Below are 23,562 nucleotides of genomic sequence, written 5' to 3' on the forward strand. Positions count from 1 at the left end.
ACAACTCTATTGTTTTAAACGTCAAATTAAAGAAACAAAAAGTTATCAAAAAAAGAGGGAGAGAGAGAGTTAAATCCTCTTGTCTGTACTACAGGAGTAAGCAATGGAACCAAGAAAAATCATGAGAAAATGTACCTTTAAATACATTGTTTATAACTTTTTCTTAGTTTAAAATAAGCAAATTGTTTTTGTAAAAGTGAATACAGTGAAAAATAAATAGAAAGGCAAGCTTAATTGAACCAAGCACTATTGGCAACCTATGCTTTCAAACATGCCTGATTCTCAGATAGTAGCTACTCTTGGCATTTTACATATTCCTTATCAATTAAAAATATGGTATTTTTTTCTCTACCCATGTTCTTAACATGAAGAGGCTTAGACACTGAGGCCAATTTATCCTCCCTCTCCATGCACCATGTTTTATATTTAAAAAAAGAAGAATCAACTTTAAATCAATTGTCAAAATACTAAAATAAATTTAATATATATAATATGCTAACTTACTTCGAAACAACTCGGGGTTCAACAGAAAGAATTGATGAAGAAGCACACTTCCATTCACATTGTTTATTCATCTAGGAGATATTTATTTTGCAAAAAATACAGAGGCCTCTAGAAGTCTAGGGGATATACTGATGAAGACACATGATAACTTCTCTCAAGGAAATTTTCATCTTACCCTCAATTTTATGCAGGTCACTTTCACACAGTTTCTTTTTAATTTCTATTGAAATATAGTTGATTTACAATGTTGTGTTAATTTCAGGTCTACAGCAAAGTGACTCAGTTATATATGTATGTATATATATTATATGTACATATATAATCTTTTTTAGATTCTTTTCCATTATAGGCTATTACAAGATATTGAATACAGTTCTCTGTGTTATACAGTAGGTCCTTGTTGTTAATCTATTTTATATATAGTAGTGTGTATATGTTAATCCCAAGCTCATAATTTATCCCTCTCCCACGTTTTCCCCTTCAGTAACCATAAGTTTGTTTTCTATGTCTGTGAGTCTATTTCTGTTCTGTAAATAATTTCACTTGTATAATTTTTTTACATTCTACATATAAACATATCATATGATATTTGTCTTTCTCTGTTTGACTTACTTCATTTAGTATGATAATCTCTATGTCCATCCATGTTGCTGCAAATGGCATTATTTCATTCTTTTTTTATGGCTGAGTAATACACTTTCACACAGATTTAAAGTTTTGCACAGTGAAACCCTGGAAGCACTAGCCAGAAAGCCCTCTTTATTAGGATAAAAAAAATCTTCTAGCAATAAAAAAAATAATTCATTTTTAAAAATTATCTGTTTCCTCTTCTTGGGTGACAGGAAACTAAAAATTAATGTATTGCTTCCTTGAACCCCCCAAAATCATCCTTGTGATTCTCAATGTATATTTGCAATCCATTTTTTTAAACTCCTATCTCAGCTCCTCTACTGCAAACCCACTCGTCAAATGCTGCTGTCTCAATGGCTCAACATTGATTTTCTACACTTTTCTTTTGAACAAGTTCTTGAAATTCAAAGGGTCAATGATGGTAAAACACATTACTATCCATATGCTTGCTGTGGTGGAAATCGTAACAATTACTTTCTAGAAACTTAGTTTTTGTCACATTCAAAATAATCTGCTGTTTATTTGAAGACCTACAGAGCTCAATGTAAAAGAGATCTCAGATACATAAATATCAGATATGTGATCATTTTTGCATAGAAAATAAAAAATATTCAGTAGAAGGATAATCTACTTTATATAGGAAATAAGCAAACATGAACTTCTTGCAGCAATTGAGTAAGTGAGTTTACACTGGTAAATAAAATCATTTTAAATTGTTCAGATTTATTCTGAGTCAGCTTTGCAATCATTTAAAAATCATGAAATATGCAAGCCCTGTGTTAGCCCAGCTGCTTAATTTTCCAGGATTATTTATAAATCACTTTTGTTCAATAAGTAAAATTACCTTCCCTGCTAAATTTGAATTACCAGACACTTGCAAAATATTTCTGAAACCAGCAACTGTTTTCTCATTTGCTACTTCGCATTTCTTCAAAAACTTATTTAACACTTGTCTCAACGTCTCAGAGATTTGATCAAGCATGTTTTAGTGATTTGTTTTCCCACTATAGCAGTGTCTGACTTCCAGCAGACAGTATTTCTGCAAATAAGTTTCCCAAGTGTGAAGTGTCTAAATCACACAGTCATGCACAGATGTGCCCAGGCCCAAGGAGCACGAATTGGTTACGTGGCAGAGCCCTCAGCAGCTGCAGTCAGCAGAGATACATGATATGGTAGAAAAAATAACCTTAGAGACATTTCTTTGATTCATGGGCTTAGAGATATTGAAGTAGCTGTTCTCCTTCTGCCAGAAGCCAGAAGCCAGACGAGTGGTCTAAAACTGGTGGTCAAACTTAGATGATCACCAGAATCACCTGGGCAGCATTTTAAATCTAGAGATTCCTGGGCTCCATGCCCAGCAATTTTGTTCAGTAGCCTTGAGACCAGGAATCTATATTTTTTATGAAGTTCCCCAGTTAGGAAAGTTTCTCTAATTCCCCAGTGAGGCTTGCCTCACTATTTATTAGAATAAATGATAGAACCATACTTAGTTTGGTTATATAGCTGTATATAAATACCAATTGTATTTGGTATATTTACTTTTACACATCATTCATATATATATGAATGATATATATATACAAACTGATAGATAAATTTTATATTTTTATATATATACATCTGTCAGTTTAGTGATCTTGACTATAGTTCATTTAATTATGTGTCCAGAAGTAATTTTTTAATGACCACTTTTGGTTGTCTTTATAATGTCCCTGAAAAGAAGCAATTCAGATATTCTTTTTTTTTTTTTTTTTTTTTTTTGCAGTACGCGGGCCTCTCACTGTTGTGGCCTCTCCCATTGCGGAGCACAGGCTCCGGACGCGCAGGCTCAGCGGCCATGGCTCACGGGCCCAGCCGCTCCGCGGCATGTGGGATCTTCCCGGACCGGGGCACGACCCCGTGTCCCCTGCATCGGCAGGCGGACCCTCAATCACTGCGCCACCAGGGAAGCCCTCAGATATTCTTATACAGAAATATTTGAACCAAGGGTAAGTGAATCATAATTAGCAACCCTTACAGATGGGGTGGAAATGAGGTCTATTTGAACTTTTTTGATATGATATGCGACAAAATAATAATCTGGGCTCTGACAATATGGAAAGCACTGATCTAACTCTTCTCTCCTCCCCCCCTGCCCATCACCATTCCTTCTAAGAAAAGGAAACGCATTCCCAGGCAACTGCATTAAGTCATTTTGCAGAGAGTAAAGAGTCAGCACTTCTTTACCTTCCAAATTCATATGGATAAGTGCCATAGCGTCTAGAAACAGAAAGAGCCAAAATTGTATGTAAGTGGGAGGCAAACTTCCATATTGAAGAGGGTGTGTGGAATGCTGGTTAAGAGCCCAAACTCTGGAGCCTTGGTACCTGGGTCCAATCCTGGTGGTGTCACTTATAAGCTTGTGACTTTGGGCGATGTATACAATATGTCTTTGCTTGAGGTTCCTAATCTGGAAAAACGGGGTTAATGTTCACATCTACCTCCTTAGGTTATTGTGAGTATCAGTGATTGCTACCTTATTATTCTTTGGTCAGCAGACCAGCAGCATTGGCATTATCCAGAGCTTGTTAGAAATGCAGAATCTCAGGCCCTGTCCCAGGATCCACACTTTTAATAAAATTTTCACATGTGGCATGTGACAAGTTTTTTTAATTGAAGTATATTTGATATACAATATTATATAAGTTACAAGTGTACAATATAGTGATTTGCAATTTTTAAAGGTTATATTCCACTTATATTTATTATAAAATATTTGCTATATTCTCTGTGTTGTACAATATATCCTTGTAGCTTATTTTAAAACTAATGGTTTGTACCTCTTAATCCCCTACCCCTACATTGCCCCTCCCCTCTTCCCTCTCTCCACTGGTAACCACTAGTTGTTCTCTATATCTGTAAATCTGCTTTTTTGTTATATTGACCAGTTTGTTGTATTTCTTAGATTCCACATAAGTGATATTATACAGTATTTGTCTTCCTCTGTCTGACTTATTTCACTTAGCATATGCTCTCCAAGTCAATCTATGTTGTTGAAAATGGCAAAATTTTATTATTTTTTTATGATTTAGTAATATTCTATTGTGTGTGTGTGTAGATAGATAGATAGATATGTATCTTCTTTAGTAATATTCCATTGTGTGTGTATGTGTGTGGATATAGATACAGATATAGATAGAGATATATAAGCAGATATAGTACATGATTGCTGAATTTCAAAGTCCCTACACTTTGCCTGCAGACGGCAGTGGCTCTCAGTTTAAAAAGGGTAAAACCAGAAGAGGCTGCTAAAATGCTACTAAGACCCGGTTCTGAGACTTGGGGTAAGTACAGGAATCTGCATTTATACAGCCCTTCACCATTCTGATATTTTGGACAGGATATGATGCTAGCAGGTGGCTTGATTATGAAAAGTTTTATATTCCTTTCTGAGAATCACAGTGTCCTGGACCCAATGAGCTACCACTGAAGGGTTTAACTAGTGGAGTGAAGTGACCAACACTTTTTTTATGGTATAACTCTGGGGGAAATGTGGTGAGTGGTTGATCTGAATTTAATTATGAAGAGACAGTTAAGAGTACTGGCTCTGGAGCCTGCGTTCCTGATGTGCTATGCAACCTGGTACAAGTCACTTTCATGCTCTGTGCCTCAGTGTGCTCATCTCTGAAATAGGACAGATAATGGGACAGTTGTGAAGATTGTAAAGTACTTAAAGTATTGCTTAAAAAGTAGTATAGGGCTTCCCCGGTGGCGCAGTGGTTGAGAGTCTGTCTGCCAATTCAGGGGACACGGGTTCGTGCCCTGGTCTGGGAAGATCCCACATGCCGAGGAGCGGCTGGGCCCGTGAGCCATGGCCGTTGAGCCTGCGCGTCCGGAGCCTGTGCTCCGCAACGGGAAAGACCACAACAGTGAAAGGCCCGCGTACCACACACACACAAAAAATGTAGCATACATGTAGCAACGGAAAATATTTAATCATCATCATCTTTATGCTATACCAGAATTCACTCAGCAGAGCTCCAAGAACCATGCATTTGTTCCAAGGTCATATTATGTAAGGATATAAGGATATATACAAAAATCATGCTAATTACCTATCCTTAGATATCAGTTATATTTATTTCAAAATTTCTCAGTATCTTTTAATAAAGAGAAAATATTTACCTGTGGGTCTTCTTTTGCACTGTGAGGCATACAATGAGGTAGTGACTCAGTGATAAAACGTCTAATCAGAAAGGTGAATGCTTGGCTACTGTAAAACAGCAATACTTAAAAGATCTCTTAGAGCCGAATGTCCTGTCAAATGTCTATATGTCTTCTTCAAAACCCAGTTCAGATGTGAGTCCTTTGGAGAAGCATTCTCTGACCTCCCCAGGCAGAGTTCACCACCCCTTCTCTGGCCCTATCTCTCTTCCTACTCAAACCAGAATCACTGAAACATTGTATAGACTCCTGAGTTAGATCAAGAGATGAGCAGAGAAAAGTTTGAAACAATTGAATTCAGTTACCACAGCACACAGACTTCAATACCTCTCTTCTTAAAAAAACTCTAATACAAGAATAGGTTAGACAAGCCCTGGCTCATTATAACAACAGATGCATAATCTAGGAATTCACAATCTGCTTGTACATTCATTCTTTTTTGGCATCCTGCATTAACATCATCATATTTATTGTGAACTAAACTGTTGAAAGGCATGGGGCTTGGCAGACTTTAAATACTTCAGTTACAGGCCTGCCCATTCTTTAATTAGCAGCACTATGGATCATCTTGACTATTAATGACTGCCACACTATCAAAAATATATTTCAACTAATTTATTTTCCAGTGGTTATAGATCTCAAACTAAAACACATTAATTGATCAGTATATGTTTCTCTTAATAGTTCTGCATTTGAAACAAATAGGTAATAAGATATGACTGTCTAGAACTATGAAAATACAAACATACTAACTGAAGCTAACATTTATTGATTTAACTCAGGCCTTTTCAATGACATAATTTATCCTGGATTTACTGGGGGTCAGGGTGTATGTGTGTTTAAAGTCTCTCTTCCCTGGCTCCATAAAGGTAGAGATTGGAGTTATTAGGACTAGTCTCAGTGTCTATCACACACAAGACATTTAAACATTGGTTGAATGAATGAATACATTTTTAAAAATAACAACTCCCAACCCTCTTTATAGTCAAACACCAAATGGAAAGAAGTGCTCTGAAGCCAAACATCATCAACTGAATTGTTTCAATAGTCTTAGTAACTCTGACTCTACTCACATGAGGCCACACCACATCAGCCACTCCTCATCTCCTGTTCCTTCTCATGATCATTTTTTCCATAATTAATATTTATATGAGTTTATCCTCTCTTTCAGGCACTGTGCAAATGTTTTAACTTCACTCTTTCATTTAACCCTGGCTATAGCCCTCCAGATTAGGTACAGTCCTATCCCCACTTCACAGGTGAGGAAACTGAGACTCCAATAAGCTAAATAACTTGCCAGACAGGAAGATCTGCGTTGTTTAACCTGTTGTCTTTTATTCCAAAACTGCCCCTCCATACTTTGCTCTGTAATGTTAGGCTAAGAGATGGCAAACTATACATCAGCAACATCATTTTGAAGTATCCAAACACAGATGCAGAGATATCACTACTTATGGGTTGACTTTTCCTGGGATATTTTTATACAAATGCCCTATTAAGTACCTAATTTAATTTTAAATAAAATATGTATCTGGGAGAATTCAAATTAATAACTCTTATCCAGTATATGATTTAGACTAATTATGCCTAAATTGTTCGGAGCTTTTGATACTGTTTCTCTTCCAGGAAGCAGAATTTGGCATCAGTATAGTCATACCAAAAGCGAATTCCTAATAAAGAAGACAAAAATACGCTCCTATAAATGTTAACAGATACAACAAAAGTTAAGTTTCCATAACGCAGATGTTTGATTTAGGTGACGCAGAAATCCATTTCCCTGGAAATAAGTAACCTAACATTAAAACATCAAAATCTGGATTTCTCTAGAACTGTTACCATTTAGGAATTTAATGAAGACTTTTAAAAAGAAGAAATTTAACATGTAGAGACTGGTTGATTTTTGGAAAGGCACTACGGACATAACTTGATCCTACTCCTTTGGTAGGCATGTGAGGAAGCTGGTCTCAGAGAATTGAAATTGTTATATCCTTTGATTCAATATCAAATTAGATCAGTTTTATGTGCAAAACATAAGTATCTTCTCTACCCATCACATGTCTGATACTATCAATTAGATTCTACTTTACCATTCCTTGCACAGCAGCAAAAATTAATAGGTTCCTTAAATACTTCTGCATGTGCTGAACAAGAGAAATAACTGTACACACTTTCCTGGATGTTCAGTTTATAGAAAGATTGAATCTTTATGTTACACTAAAACTTCCTGGTTTTCTTTGAATTTTTCCAAAGCCGACAGATATGACAATGAGAAATGGTGAGCGATTTCTCCAGATAACAACCTGTTTCCATTCTATTGCAGTATCCTGTGGTAAACAGCACAAAGGGAGCCACCTAGCATTTCATGCATTGAATATCTTTAGAAATGGAAGATGAAGTAATTTCCTAAGTTCACAAGGACATTATTAATGTTTTACATTTTGTAAAAAATAAACGCATTTGGCTTTTAGTTTAAGATCTCAGATGTAATCACTCTCAATTTCTATTGTCCAATATTCTACAAGTGCACCTGTGACTTCAGCCAGCTTATCGAAGGAGAATGATACTCTAATGCTCCTCAAATGAAAAAGAAGAGGGAAGAAACTTGCCTCGATAATACCAAACAATAAATTGACTCAGTTGAATTCCTGAAATCACAGATGTGCCTGTACTCACACACACATAATAATACACAATCACAGTCATACAGGAAATGGTTGTCAATGTAGTCAAAGCTGTTGGCTGGGTATCTCTGAGTACAAACAGGGGAAAATACATTTCTATGAGTTACAGGCTCTTTGCTGTCCTTTGGGCAGTCAATAATCTGGCATAAGAATGATCATATTTTCATTTTCATCAACCTGGAAATAATACAATAAACCAAGATATGAATAAAATTAACATGTATTATTAGAGCCACACAATGTGGTTTTTTTCCCTCAATAATCAGTATATTTTAGGTCAAATAATAAAAGTGAGTTTTTAAAATTTTGTAAATCACTTTAGTTTCATAATTTGAATCAAACAAATGTCATTAAGTTTACTTCCAAGATGGCGAAGTTTGGACTGTGATAGTTGGTACACTTAAAAGTGCTAAAATAATCTTCAAGTGACTAGAATTAAATTATTTCCAGTGGATGGGGATTAGAAAATAATGTGGGTCCTGCCTGATGACAGAGAATTAATCATCCACTTGCAGAAAAATCATCAGGTTTATTTAAATTGAACTAAACTTTCGACAATCAAATCAAAACCAATTTTTAGTTGCAGCTAAAACCTTGAAAGAACTAGTTTCCATCTAACATTTCCTTACTCCTTTAAACATGCTGATTGTCACCTTGAGAGAAAAGAAAAGCTAAACAGAGCCAGCTGGTATCACCATGGTATAAAGATTCCACTTCATTCCTTCCTATGTCATCTCACATAAGCAGAATTTTTCCATCACCAGTAGGTGACAGCTTCTCTTATTCCAAAACCCAATAGAGCACTGAAAGGGAGCAAGCATAAAAGGTGTGCATGCATTTGTACTGCAAACACAGTTTCTTCAGATATTACCCTCAAGGAAGTGAAAGACACTCACTGGAACTTCTAAAGCATTTCCATGTTTCTCTTTGAAATGGATATATAATTACTCAAGATAAACTGTTCTGTCCCTTTTACACCAACCCCATTGAGTTTTACTAGGGCAACTGGGACTTTAACACATTCCAAAGGTTTAGTCATTGTTGCTTTAGTTATGAACCTTTTATTAAAAAGTTTGTTCTGAATAAGATCTTCCCATACAAGGCCACAAAAATGTCTGAGTTCATTTCTGAATCAAATATTTAGCTTACTTAAGGTTAGTTTGCTTGAATCTCATAAAAGACATGAGAACAGAAATCTTATTTTTGAAACAAGTGAGCCATAACCATTATTCATAATATGGCAACAATTTTTGTAGATGGGTGGCTCTAACTCACCTTTCACATTTTTCTTCTTTAGGTCTTAGTAGAGATTATCAAACAAAATTAAAAGAAACTTGTTTAATTCTAATTCTCACATGGGAGAACTAGGCCTTGCTATTCCATTCGAAAAATTATATAGAGGGATACTGTTCTATGACAAGTGGCTGAAGACCACACACAACCCTCCTTGTGCCAGTGAGGCTGGAGTGGCCATAGGATCAGCTCAGATTTCGGGCCGGGATGGAAGCACGCTCCATCCGTGCTTGGTACCAGCCTCTGGTCAGTATGGACCTTTACCATTATTAAATTAGGTTTTCTTTCGGAAGGACAAAGTCATGAATCTTGTTCATTAAATCTGAGGTTTTTATCCTCTACAAGGTGATTCACACACCAAAAATGGGTATCTCAAAACATACACACTTCATAGTTCCACGTCTTTAAAAGGGCTTTTGAATAGTTAGAACAACACACACACATCACTTTTAGTTTCCAGACGTCTGCAGAGCAGGTCAAGAACAAGGAATAAAAGTTCTGACAACGGGGTATATCCAGCAAGATAGTCTTCTACTTCCAGCTTGGGAAGAGGACACCATGAGCTGCAAGCTTTCAGAGATGGACAAGAGTGGCCAGAACTCAGAACTTCTGAGGCTATCTGCTCAGCTTTCCTAAGTGAGGTTGTCTTTTTCAAGAGGCTCATGACAAAAGTCTAACTATTTAGAGACAAATGTTATACTGCAGACTCCAGATGGTGACAATTCCTTTACAATATTTTAAAGGTACTATCTTACAACAAATATACTTCAAATGAACATTAAAATCATCATTTCCTGTGGATACTTCAAAACTAAAATTCAACAATGGCAGTTGTTTCATTATCTAAAATAAAAAAAAAAATCCTAAAGTAATCAATCAGAATCAGTTCCTTCCAGCACAATTTTAACCTCCTCTTCATAAGCTGTCTAGGTTAATTATACCTGATAATGACTCTCAGACACTATCATCTCTAGGAAAGCACCACAAAATCTCCCAGGACACTCTACAAAGATTTTTCTAGTTTAGTCCAACTATATGCACCCAAAACTTGAAGTCAAAGTCCTCCAAACATTGGGAAGCCAAAGAATCACTTCAGGGACAGAAAACTTTTTTTTTAATTGAAATATAGTTGATTTACAATGTGTTAATTTCAGGTATACAACAAAGTGATTCGGTTACATATGTATGTATAGATAGATAGATAGATACATATATATATACACACACACATGTATATATACATATATATATACTTTTTCAAATTCCTTTCCATTCTAGATTATTACAAGATATTGAATACAGTTCCCTGTGCTATACAGTAGGTCCTTGTTGTTTATTTTATATATAGTAGTGTTTATATGCTAATCCTAAACTCCTAATTTATCTCTCTCGCCCCCCCTTTCCCCTTTGGAGACCATGTTTGTTTCCTATGCCTGGGGGTCTATTTCTGTTTTGTGAATAAGTTCATAAAACTCCTTAGATTATAGGGTACCACCAGCGTGTAACAGACTAAATGTCACTATTAAGAATCTTTGAAGATACATATATTTTTCAGAGAGAACTGGCACAGCCTCTGCCACTTATTTACCCTGTAGCTCTTGGCAAATCCCTTAAGATCTTTGAGCTTTCTTCAGATGTAAAATGACAAGTCTAAGGCCTAACTCACAAAGTTGTGAAAATTAAAACAAGTTAGATATTTTAAAGGTCTTTAAAATTGTCAAATCCCCATGTTATTGTGAGGTATTGCTTATTAAAAGAGGTTGGAAAAAAGAGTAAGAGTTAAATGATCATGAAATGCTCTATAAATTGTCACAAGGTAGCCAGAAATAGTTCCATGGAAAGCATCCACCCTTTATATCAATTAAGCAAATACTCCCCAGGGTATTCTATACCAAAGAGAAAGAAACCAGTTTTATGATGCGAATATATATAAACCCTGCTATCAAATGTATACAATTTCATATAGACAGTACTATGAAATAGTCATGGGAATCAAAGTTAAGATAACATTTATGAGAACTGTGCTGAGAAATCTGGTTCTTTCTAGACTTGTTTCTTGACTTAAGCCCTCATAGTTATGCCAGTCAAAACACTTACTTACAAATCTAAAGATCTTGCCTTCATAGATCTCAGAATATTTTTATTTCTATACTAAAATAGGAACTCAGCCTTCTGTAACCTAAATTTTAAGAAATAAATATATAAACCAGAGGCCCATACACAAAGTAATAAACACGTTTTATCTCATTTCCTGCTTATCAAAATATATTAAGAATTTTTTTAACTCCTAGCTTTGTTATAAAATGAAAGCAGTATACATAATGTCACTCCTCAACTAAATGGAAGTAGATTTTAGTCAACAAATACTCCAAAGTTAAATTCAGAACAAGAATTATTTAACATTATTTAACTTTGGAACAGTGTCATCTATGTAGAGCAACTGTTTTAATCACATGTTTATACAAGCCTAGTTTACTGGGTTCAAAATGTACTGGACTCTACTTTCTGTGGTCTCTGATACACAGTACATGGTTAAAGCTCTGATATTTTGTGTATAAAGATATTATCAAGATCACGCCTCAGCCACATGCCAATGGGTCCTACACTATCTTCTGTCTCTCTTGACCTGGATGGCACCTGTTTCAGTTCTTTTATGGTGTACAGTGGATTGTCTTCAAGGACTCCATTGACACCTCTTCCTCAATCGCTTAATTACAGACCTCTGAGACAGAGCTGATTCTTTCCTGCTACCTGCAAATATTCCCTTGGAGTTGCACTAAGGCAGATCCTTCACACAACAGGTCAACTTCCTGAGGTATCCAAAAAGCAAATGCTTGTACCTCCTTCTTTTGCCTGGTTTAGAATCATGGGGAACCCAACCTTCGCTCCTTGGGAAACATGGGAGTTAAGGAAGATGTGGTTATGCCATCCTGCAATCTCCTGACATTTCTTCCTCCTGTGGTACAGGATGTGTCCAGAGATTCAGGACTTCAACAAATATCCTATGAGAAAGTAAGACTTCAGTCTCTGCATCTTGCAGAAACCTCTAAACATAAGGTTGGAAAGAGGGAAATAACAAAGAAATGTCTTTTAATTATTACTTTTTCTTCATAAAATTCAATTATTTATCTAATTTCTCATTTTTGTCCCACTTAATGAAGGGGGAAAAAAACCCACTATATCAGATAGGCCTCCTTCAAACCTTGATGCAATTTGGAGGGTCTTGAACTATCAATCATACTCATTTGGATTTTGCCTTCTTTTCATCCTTGAGCTGTCTCTATACTACTCCCCGTCAGATGTTGACAAGACACCAATTCCATTGATTCCATATAATTGCTCACAAAACAAAAGAGTAATTGATAATAGATGTTGATTCTTCTATTAGCCTACTTGGTGCAAAGTGAAGTCGAAAGAAAATGTGCCTTGGGATTCTGAGTGTGGAAATTCTAATCTTGGAGAAGCAAGCCTCTACCATTATAAAATTGACTTTGTTCTTGAATTATTGAAACTGATATCCAAATTACTCACTAGAGAAGGCTCAGGTGGATAGAGTCAGAGGGCCAATCTTTTGGGCCATATCTAGGGCATTGATGTCCTGCTTTCGGTAGTCAGAAGATGAATGAAAATGGAGCGGGACAAGCCTCAGCATTTTTGAGTACCACAGCCAACAGAGTGTGGGTGAGGCTCTGAGGAGAGAGACCAAGAGGTAAGGGTTAACATGGCTCAGCCAGTTTACTGCAGGCTGGCTTTCTGTAAAATTCCATGGAAACCAGCCCTTGTCAAATTCTTGAGGCAAGCCATACTAATAAAGCTGAGGTGGCGACTTCAGGACAAAGGTGCTGTTAGAGCTGCAACCACGAGTATCAAACCCCAAACATCTAATCATGCAAGCAGAAGGGCTCCAGTCGATAAATGCTGAGGTAGCAGAAAAGGGATGGAGGACAAGCTCTGGCACATCACACTGCTGTTGTCACACAGGACTTGGACCCAAGGCCTTGAACGTGGCTGTTTAAGGACTGGCACTTCTTCACTTACACTGTTTAAAAACCTCATGGCAGCATGCCTGTATCAGAATCCCAGATTTTGATGGGCAACTGAATACCTGTAGCCCCAATAAATGTTATTTCAGATGACTTGGTCTTGCCATCTAGCCATTTGCCTATTTGTGTTCAACACAGACACAATTTTCCCATTGTTGCTAGAAGTATAAATTGGTGCAAATAGAACAAACTTAACGTAAGGTAATTGAGCATTATATATCAAAACTGTAAAATATATTTTGACCCAGACTTTCGACTTCTAGAAATTTATCATATACACATATTTACCTATATGCAAAATATTTGAAAATATTTGTACAGAGTATTCGTAACGCCTCTAATTTTATATATATATATACACACATGCACACACACACACATACATGTATAATGCAACATCCACACGAAGAAATACTCTACAGCTGTAAAAAAAAAAAAAAAAAAAAGAAGAAAGCTCTTTTGTATCAATATAAAAAAAAAAATTCCCAAATACATTTTTCAGGGTGTATATGGTGGGAAATAGACTATTCATTTTTCCCTTTCTGATATTTGAATGATAGGATATAATGCAAATTAATAAACGCATACAGACTAAAATTATGATGGGTAAATCTCTAAGGGCATAATAATCATTAAGTAAGTAACCAATAGTTAGGCAATAAAATTCAGTATCATTTGTGATTCTGGAACTTTTCAAGATTAAGTTAAAATGGAGTCTGAAGTTATTTGTGGAGGAAAGATACAATTAACCACAGGTGTGGAAGTACTCAGTTGATAAAAAAATGAAAAATAATTTAAGTGAGGTGAATCTATAGACTGATTCACAAAGACTTTTCAGACTATATCCAGGTTTACCCATAGTCAGCCTATTATTTTTAACTTTTAAAATTTACATCTGTAGTTATAAAATGGAAACTGATGCTCAGAAACATGAATCTTGTGGTGCTGTGGCAAAATAAATGGGCTAGAACTAGAGTCTCAGGTTCAAATCACAGCTCTAACTTTCAACCAATCATTTGATTTCTGAGGACTGCAGTTTCTTAATAAGCCATAAAATAAAAACTAGACATAATTATCACCAATATTCCTTCCAGTGTTAATATTCTCTATTATCGTAATGTGGTACAGACACTGTAAGATTTTGAAAATTCATTAAAGAATTATGATGTAAGCTAGAAGATAAAATAGTCAGTCATACAGTGAAGAAGAATATGCATGCAAAACACAGCAGGTGAACATTTCAACTGTGCAGTCTTGATGATAATTTGACTATTAAGAGGTCTGAGAGATGAAGAACCTACTATGAAATCAAGCCTGGTATTTTCTCAAAGCTGCTGAATGGTTCAGAGTGAATACTATAACCTTTGTAGACACGTTGAGAGACTAATGTCTCAAGACCAATGGTCACCATTTTGAATGAGCTACGGAGGCACCACAGAGTGTCATTTTGCAAAATAAAACATCATTCAGGAAAGTTCTAGCTGCCCAATATATATGATATCTGGAACTCAGATCTTGGGGGGGAAAAGGGTGAGATCAATATCATTTTCTTTTTTAAGGCCTTGCTGCTGTATTACAGATATATCTGGATTTTTTTTTTTTTTACCTAAGATACTTTTTGTTTGTTTGTTTATTTTTGCGGTACACAGGCCTCTCACTGTTGTGGCCTCTCCTATTGAGGAGCACAGGCTCCGGACGCACAGGCTCAGCGGCCATGCCTCACGGGTCTAGCTGCTCCGCGGCATGTGGGATCCTCCCGGACCGGGGCACAAACCCGTGTCCCCTGCATCGGCAGGCGGACTCTCAACCACTGTGCCACCAGGGAAGCCCTACCTAAGATACTTTTTAATACAATGTTGAACAAATGAGAATGCAGGAAAAAGAAAAATTGCCCCCAAACCAAACCAAAAAAGAAAACCAATAAAATTAAAGACCCACAATGGAAAAGTTCACTAAAACTTGGCTGGTAAGCAAACATGTAACCTTGAGGCAAATGCTATATCAGGATGGGAAACTAAGCCTTTGGCCCCTACAAAGCCGGGGAGCTGAGGTGTAGTCTATCCAACTAAGCCAGGATCATCTAAGGGGGCTATATTGAAAACTTACGTGAACAAATTTCTAGAAAAATATCCCTTACCAAAAATGATTCAAGAAGAAATAAATATCTTGACTACACCTATAGCAGTTAAAGAAATTTGATCAATAATTAAAATATTTTCATAAAAATGTAAGACTAAATAATAGTATATATTCAATGAACAGTTGTCATACTTATATATTCAATCAATGAACAAATAATTTCAATAATTTATAAATTCTTCCAGAGACTAGGAAAATTAATCTATAAGAAAAACTTGCAATGTGTTCACATGGTCCAGATTTTCTTCAGTGAATATACCCTAGGAGAAGAGTTATTGGACCATAGGATGTACACATCTTTGGTTGTGTGAGACAATGCTAAATTTTTCTCCAAAACACTTAGGCCTATTCATATTCCATTTGGTAGTATGCAAGAGTTCCAGCTGCATTATCTTCTTGGCAACAGTTGATATCATCAGTTCTCTCTTTTTTTTTTTTTTTTTTTTTGCGGTACGCGGGCCTCTCACTGTTGTGGCCTCTCCTGTTGCGGAACACAGGCTCCAGACACGCAGGCTCAGCAGCCATGGCTCACGGGCCCAGCCGCTCCGCGGCATGTGGGATCTTCCCGGACCGGGGCACGAACCCGTGTCCCCTGAATCGGCAGGCGGACTCTCAACCACTGCACCACCAGGAAAGCCCCATCAGTTCTCTTAATTTTGCCAATCTACTGTATTTAAGTTATTCATTTTGAACCTCTTTTTCTTTCTCAACTCCAAGTTGAGTCACGTAAAAAGCTTTTGCTAATACTCCACCACCACCTTCACTCCTATCAGCTCTTCTCTGAGCCATTCTTTTTTACTTCCTTTCTAATGACAACATATTACTCTTCAATTTAAGGCTTTTTAAAAATAATATTACTTTCAGGACCTAGATGTTTGGTGTTATTAACTAAGAAATTTGTTTGCCATCATATAGACTTGGTAGCTCCCCAATATTATCCACTGAAGCCAAACATCAGTAACCATGTTAAAATTTTACAGTTTGTTCTGCCATATGCTTACTTTTAAATGCAAACTTGTTCCAAATGATTGATATATTAGAGAACTATTTGAGCAAAACACAAATTTTGCATTTGATTATGCACAAATTCATTTGTGATAAATATTAGATGACCAGGGACAACTGCACTCAGCTAAACTGAGCCATATAGGAATACACAAATACCCATCTCGACCCCAAATCTTTAATAAGTATTACCCACACACTCATTACACAGCCTATTTTAACATCAAATTTAACAAATAGTTACTATGCTCTTTCTACTAGGTAATGTGGTAGACACTAGTGATCAAGGATACCCTGTGGTCATTAAACTCAACAACTGATGCAAAATTTCATAATAACTATTTTGCAGTAATAATTACTCAATTTTAGTTGTATTAAGTCCTATGAATGACAACTATATGATGTTGTGAAAATGTGTTACATGAAGCTCTAGCCTAACTTGGGGGATATAGTTTAAGGATAGAGAAAGCTGCCTTGAGGAAATGACCTTTAAGCTGAGATGGCAAAGATGAATAAAAGTTAGGCTGACAAAGGATACAAGTGATATAGAATGTACAGTACATGGGAATGCTCTGAAGTAAAAAGAAGTTTGGACTCTGAGGAAGAGAGAGAAGAAGGCCACCTCAGCAGAAGCATAGAGAACAATAAGAATTATGGCATGATAAAATAATGTAGTACATTCAGTGGTGGGCCTCCAAAAGATATGTGCACCAGGAACCTGTGAATGTGATCTCATTTGGAAAAAGTGTTGTTGTAGATTTAATTATGCAAAAGATCTTCAAGAGGAGATCATCAAAGATTAACAGAGTTGGCCTTAATTCCAATGACACATGTCCTTATAAAACAGAAGAGGAGAAAACAGACATACAGAAGAGAAGGTGATGTAAGAATGGAGCCAGAGATGGAATGATGCATCTACAAGCCAAGGAATACCAAGGATTTCCAGAAGCCACTGGAAGCTAGGAAAGAGGCATGAATAGATCTTCCCTCAGAGCCTTCAGAAGGCAGCAACACTGCTGACCCTGTGATTTTGGACTTCTGGTCTCCAGAACTGTGAGTGAATAAATTTCTGTTTTTTGAAGTCACTCAATTTATAACAATTTGTTGTAGCAGCCCAGGAAACTAACACAGAGGTGAAATCATTCAAGGGTCTTATAACTAAGGTAACTATGGCGGGCAGCTTCTAGAGGGTTCCCAATAATCTCTGTCTCCAGGTGTTCACACCGCTGTATAATCTGTTGTCCTTGAGTGTGCCTTGAGATCAAATATGTAACTGTCTTTTGGGCTCTTCGTTTTGAATTTTTTATTATATTATTCTATTATGCTCAGGGCTTAGCCCAGTACCTGGTACATAATAAATGTCAATGTTTAAGAAATGCCTAGTTAATTACTTTGGTTTAGAAAACTAAGGAGTTGAAGGATTATCGAGTTGGAGAGGGTCTAAAGAAAGGCTCATTAAAATCGCCAAAGTTTAAAGGAGAGGAAAAAATTTTAAAGGCAAGGAGGCTACAAAACTTAATAGTGCCCACAGTATCATGACCTGGCATTGAAGCAAATGATAAATTACAATTTTACTCTTAAAAAATGGCAAGGAATTTATTCATTTTGTTCACTGTGTTATGTGAACTTAGACATATAACTTCTCTGTTGATTCTGTTTCTCATCTAAAAAATTCATATGATAATTGTCCAAACCTCAGATATAGAGAACAAACTAATGGTTACCAGTGGGAGAGTGAAGACGGAAGGGGCAACATGGGGTAGGGGATCAAGAGGTATAAATTACTATGTATAAAATAAATAAGCTACAAGTGTATATTATACAGCACTGGGAATATAGCCAATATTTTATAATAACTACAAGTGGAGTATAACCTTTCAAAATTGTGAATCACTATGTTATACACATGAAACTTACATAATATTGTAAATCAACTATACTTCAAAGAAATGAATAAGATATAAAATCTGTGTAAATTATTTAAAAAGATGATACACCATTATCAAGTGATATTTACCTGTGGGATGCAAGGATGGTTCAACATATGCTAATCAACAAATGTGATATGCCACATTAACAGAATGAAGGATAAAAATCAAATGTTCATCTCAATGGATGGAAGAAAAGCATTTGACAATATTCAACATCCTTTCATGCTAAAGACTCTCAGCAAATTGAGTATAGAAGGAACTTACATCAACACTAAAAAAGGTTATATATCACAAGCCAATACTCACAGGTAGATAGCATCAAAAACAATAAAGTACTTGGAAATAAAAATCAAGGAGGTAAAAGATCTATATACTGAAAACTATAAGCATCAATGAAAGCAAATGAAGAAATCACAAATAAATAGAAAGATCCTGAGTTCATGGATTGAAGATTTAGTATTGTTAAAATGCCCATCCTTCTCAAATGCTATTCAGATTCAATGCAATCTCCATCAAAATTCTAATGGAATTTTTTACAGAAATAGAAAAATAATCATAAAATTCATATGGAACTGCAAAAGACCCTGAGAGCCAAAGCAATCCTGAGAAAGAAGAAAAAAGCTGGAGACATCACACTTCCTGATTTCAAATTATATTACAAATCTAACAGTTCCATGTATCAGAAAAGTGTAACGGGAAGAATTTTCAACGTGAATTAATTACAAATTTCCTTGGGAACAGGAAATAAACTTATTAAGGAATTATAGTCACTCAAAAAAAAAACAGCATGGTACTGGCATAAAAACATGTAGACAAATGGAATCAAGAGCCCAGAATAAAACCCCATATATATGGTCAATTAATCTTTGATGAGGGCACCAAGAACATATAACAAAGAAAGGATGGTCTCTTCAAAAAGTGGTGCTGGGAAAACTGGATATTTGCATGCAGAAGAAAAAAATCCCTATCTTACACTACTCACAAAAATTAATTCAAAATGAATTAAAGACTGAAAGAGCTGAAAGACCTGAAAACATAAAACCTGAAAGACCTAAAGACCTGAAAGACCTGAAAACATAAAACTTGACATTGGTCTTCATAATGAATTTTTTTGATGTGACAACAAAAACACAACAAAAGCAAAAATAAACAAATGGGACTACATCAGACTAAAAATCTTCTGCACAGCAGATAAAACATTCAACAAAATGAAAAAGCAACCTAGGAAATGCAAGAAAATATTTGTAAACCGTATATCTGATAAAGGGTTAAATATCCAAAATATCATACAACTCAATATCAAAAAAGCAAATTACCTGTTTAAAAATAGGCAAAGGACCTGAATAGACAATTTTCCACAGAAGATATACAAATGAGTAACAGGTAGCTGAAAAGGTACTCAACATTGCTAGTCATCAGGGAAATATAAATCAAAAATACAGTGAGTTATCACCTCACATCTGTTAGGATGGCTATTATTGAAAAGACAGGAGGTAAAAGGTGTTGGCGAGGATGCAGAGAAAAAGGAACGTTTTGTGCACTGTGGCTGTGACTGTAAACTAGTACAGACACTACAGAGAACCATATGGAAGTTCCTCAAAAGATTAAAAATAGAACTACAATAAGATCCAGAAACTCGAACTTCCCTCGTGGTGCAGTGGTTAAGAATCCGCCTGCCAATGCAGGGGACATGGGTTCGAGCCCTGGTCTGGGAGGATCCCACATGCTGCAGAGCAACTAAGCCCATGTGCCACAACTACTGAGCCTGTGCTCTAGAGCCCGTGAGCCACAACTACAGAGCCTGTGTGCCACAACTACTGAAGCCTGTGCGCCTAGAGCCCGTGCTCCACAACAAGAGGAGCCACCGCAATGAGAAGCCCTCGCGCTACAACAAAAAGTAGCTCCCACTCGCCACAACTAGAGAAAGCCTGCACATAGCAACGAAGACCCAACACAGCCAAAAATAAATATAAATGAAATAAATGAATTTTTTTCAAAAAAGGTCCAGAAATTCCATTTCTGTGTATATATCCAAAGGAAACAAAAAAAGTATCTTAAAGGGCTATCTGTACCCCACGCTTACTGCAGCATTATTTACTACACTCAAGATATGGAAATAACCTATAGTCTGTCTGTGTGTCTGTCGACTGATGAATGGATAAAGAAAATGTGGTATATATGTAGTGGATTATTGTTCAACTATAAATAAAAAGGAAATCTTGCTATTGGCAACAACATGGATGAACCTAGAAAGCACTACTAAGGGAAATAAGCCAGACAGAGTAAAACAAATACTAATATCACTTATATGTGGAATCTAAAAAAGTCAGTTCAAAGAAACAGAATCAGTTGGTGATTGCCAGGGACTGGGTGGGCAGGGGAAGTGGGGAAAAAGAGATGCCTAAGTTCTGGGGTCTAATGTACAGCATGGGGATTATGGTTAATAATACTGTATTATCTACTTGAAATGCACTAAAAAGTAAATTTTAAGTGTTCTCCCCACAAAAAGAAAAAAAATTGTAACTATGTGAGATGATGATGTGTTAATTACCTTGATCACAGTAATCATTTCACAATGTATACAGAATCAACGTGTTGAACATCTTAAATATACATGTGCAATTCTATTTTTCAATTATATCTCAAAAAAGCTGTCAAAAAGTTTAAAAAGCTGGTAATTTTGTACATGAGATGATGCATGTGAAAATATTTATTGAAAAATAAAGTGCTAAACACATATCAAGGATTATTATCATGAAAATTAACTAAACTGACTATTCCAGTTTCCTGTGTCTCAAATAACCACAGTTTTTATTAGCTACTTTTCAATCTTCCTCATTCTCCTCATACCTCCAACCTCACCTCTTTTGCTTCCTCAACCCCAGACTCTTAGCGGGGGCCTGTCTTCTAATTCAGAAAGAAAATAAAAGTTCTTATATGAAATTACTTAAAAGGCTACCATATCTATAAGCTTAGTTCAACTTCTCCTCTTTCATTCTCAATAATAACCAGTTTCTCCACACATGTTCTATTACAGTTTATGCCTTCTCAGAAATCACATGCTGGTGATTATTCCTAGATCTTGAAACTTTCTGCCCATGTTGATCATTCTTATCAGAATATTAAAGATATTCTGGCTTTTTGTCATAAAAACAACTGTGACCAGAACAATAATTACAATCACAGTGAAAACCACTCTCCCTAGAATTATGTTTCTTGTCCATTCACCTTTCTAATTACCCTTTCTGTACACGGTCAAACTTCTTAAAAGAGTTTTCTATGCTTATTGTCTCCAATTTCTCAATTCTTTTTCAGCGCACCATTTAACCCTACCACTGGAGTTACAACTGTCCTCTACATTATGAAGGACCCAGTGGCCACCAGGCTCCCATAAATAATAAAACCTGTTATAAAAAATAAAATCTGTTCAGTTCTCACCTCATTCACCTTCTCAAAAGTCTTTGACACACTCTTATTGTCTTCTAATTCTTTGCCTTTAAGGAAGGGAAAGAAGTAGGTGCCAGACTTTCTCAACCATAACACAAATGAACAAAACTACACGTTGCCATATAAAAATACAATGGAGAAAAACAGAACAGACATTTTTACTCCTATTTTACACATAAGTAAATTGAGAATTAGTAAGTTTAATTCACTTTCCCAAGATATACAAAATGTGTGAATAACTAAGATTCAAACCCTTTTGAGTCCAACTCAGCTATGCTTTCTAAGTTGTAGAACATGATTTTATATTGACCAAAACTTTATAATACTTCTATGCAGCAATCTTCAGAATCCCAATGTCTCCTATCCTAATCATCATATGCTGACAAAAAGACTGACCACCAATTTGCATAAATAAATAATGAATAAATTGAAATTTTCAAAATCTATTATCATAGTTAACTATAGTAGCACTAACCTCAAGAAGGAGACACCCAGTAAAGCTACTGGTTGGTTAATTAAGCATTTATTAATGTGCCATGGAATAAAAACTACTCATTCATATAAACATATCTTGTTACTATGGTAAATACTACCTAGTCATGAAGTAGGAAGCTAATTCTTGAATGCTATTAAGCTACTTTACAAAATGGTACAGTAAGATTCCAAAGAGAGCCCCCTGTCACAAATGTAATCTCAGTGGTTAAAGCTGGACATTTTTCACAAATTGATAATGCTCTGGTCCTGGATTAGAGTGCTGATACTCAGTTATTAGATATGCTTTTAGAGATTATAAAAAGCCCCAAGGTCCTATACCACCTGTCACGGGCATCAGTGGCTAAAGGGAAATAGATGTGGCACATAACACAACACAGACCAACTATATTTAGAAGATGAGAATGTAGTCTGATAAGATCAGTGTCCAAGAGAAAGTACACACAGCTGGTGATACGTGCCAGGCAGAGCTCCAGTGTGAAGTAGGTATGTGTGCACAGCTCTATGAACTTAAAGAGCCCATGATCAATGCTAGGGCCTTCCACTTGAACCACTTTCTCAAACTACCTTTCCTTTATCTTGTTGCATTAGTTGGATATATTTCCCTTAAAATAGTAAAGGAAAGTTAAGTGTATCCTTTTAAAAAGTCAAGGAATAAGTGTTTATAGAATTGAACCAATTCTATAAATACTTATAAATCAATAGAGAAGACTATATAATGGAGATTAAAATATCAGCTTTGTTGCTGCTCAAGACCAGGTTGGACAAAAAAGACTTAGGTGTTCAGTAAAAAGTGTTTTCTTCTAAGGCTGAATTTCAGAACTCAACTTTCATTGGGTGGATCTTGAAAAGAGGAAAAACACATTCAAAATGCAATTTTCTGATGATGCCATAACCCGAACACTAGCTTACAAATACAGGCAGATCTCTGCTTTTTCATGTGAATATCTAATGAAGGAAGAAAAAGCTTAGAGTGATCAAGAAGTACACAAGAACCTGAGACAGAAGCAGTGCCCTTTTAGCCTACTGCCAATGCCCCAGGGGAGCACTACATGATGCTGATTGACACCAGTTTCAATCAGTATCAAAGTGCATGCAATTTCAAACACAAAGTGTGTGGGCTTCACAACATTCCCCTGGGTGCTGCTTGGGATCAAGGATGCTTGCTCAGAAAAGATAAAGACAAATAAAGAC

Source organism: Hyperoodon ampullatus, assembly GCF_949752795.1.
Source record: "Hyperoodon ampullatus genome assembly, chromosome: 4".
Lineage (NCBI taxonomy): Eukaryota > Metazoa > Chordata > Mammalia > Artiodactyla > Ziphiidae > Hyperoodon > Hyperoodon ampullatus.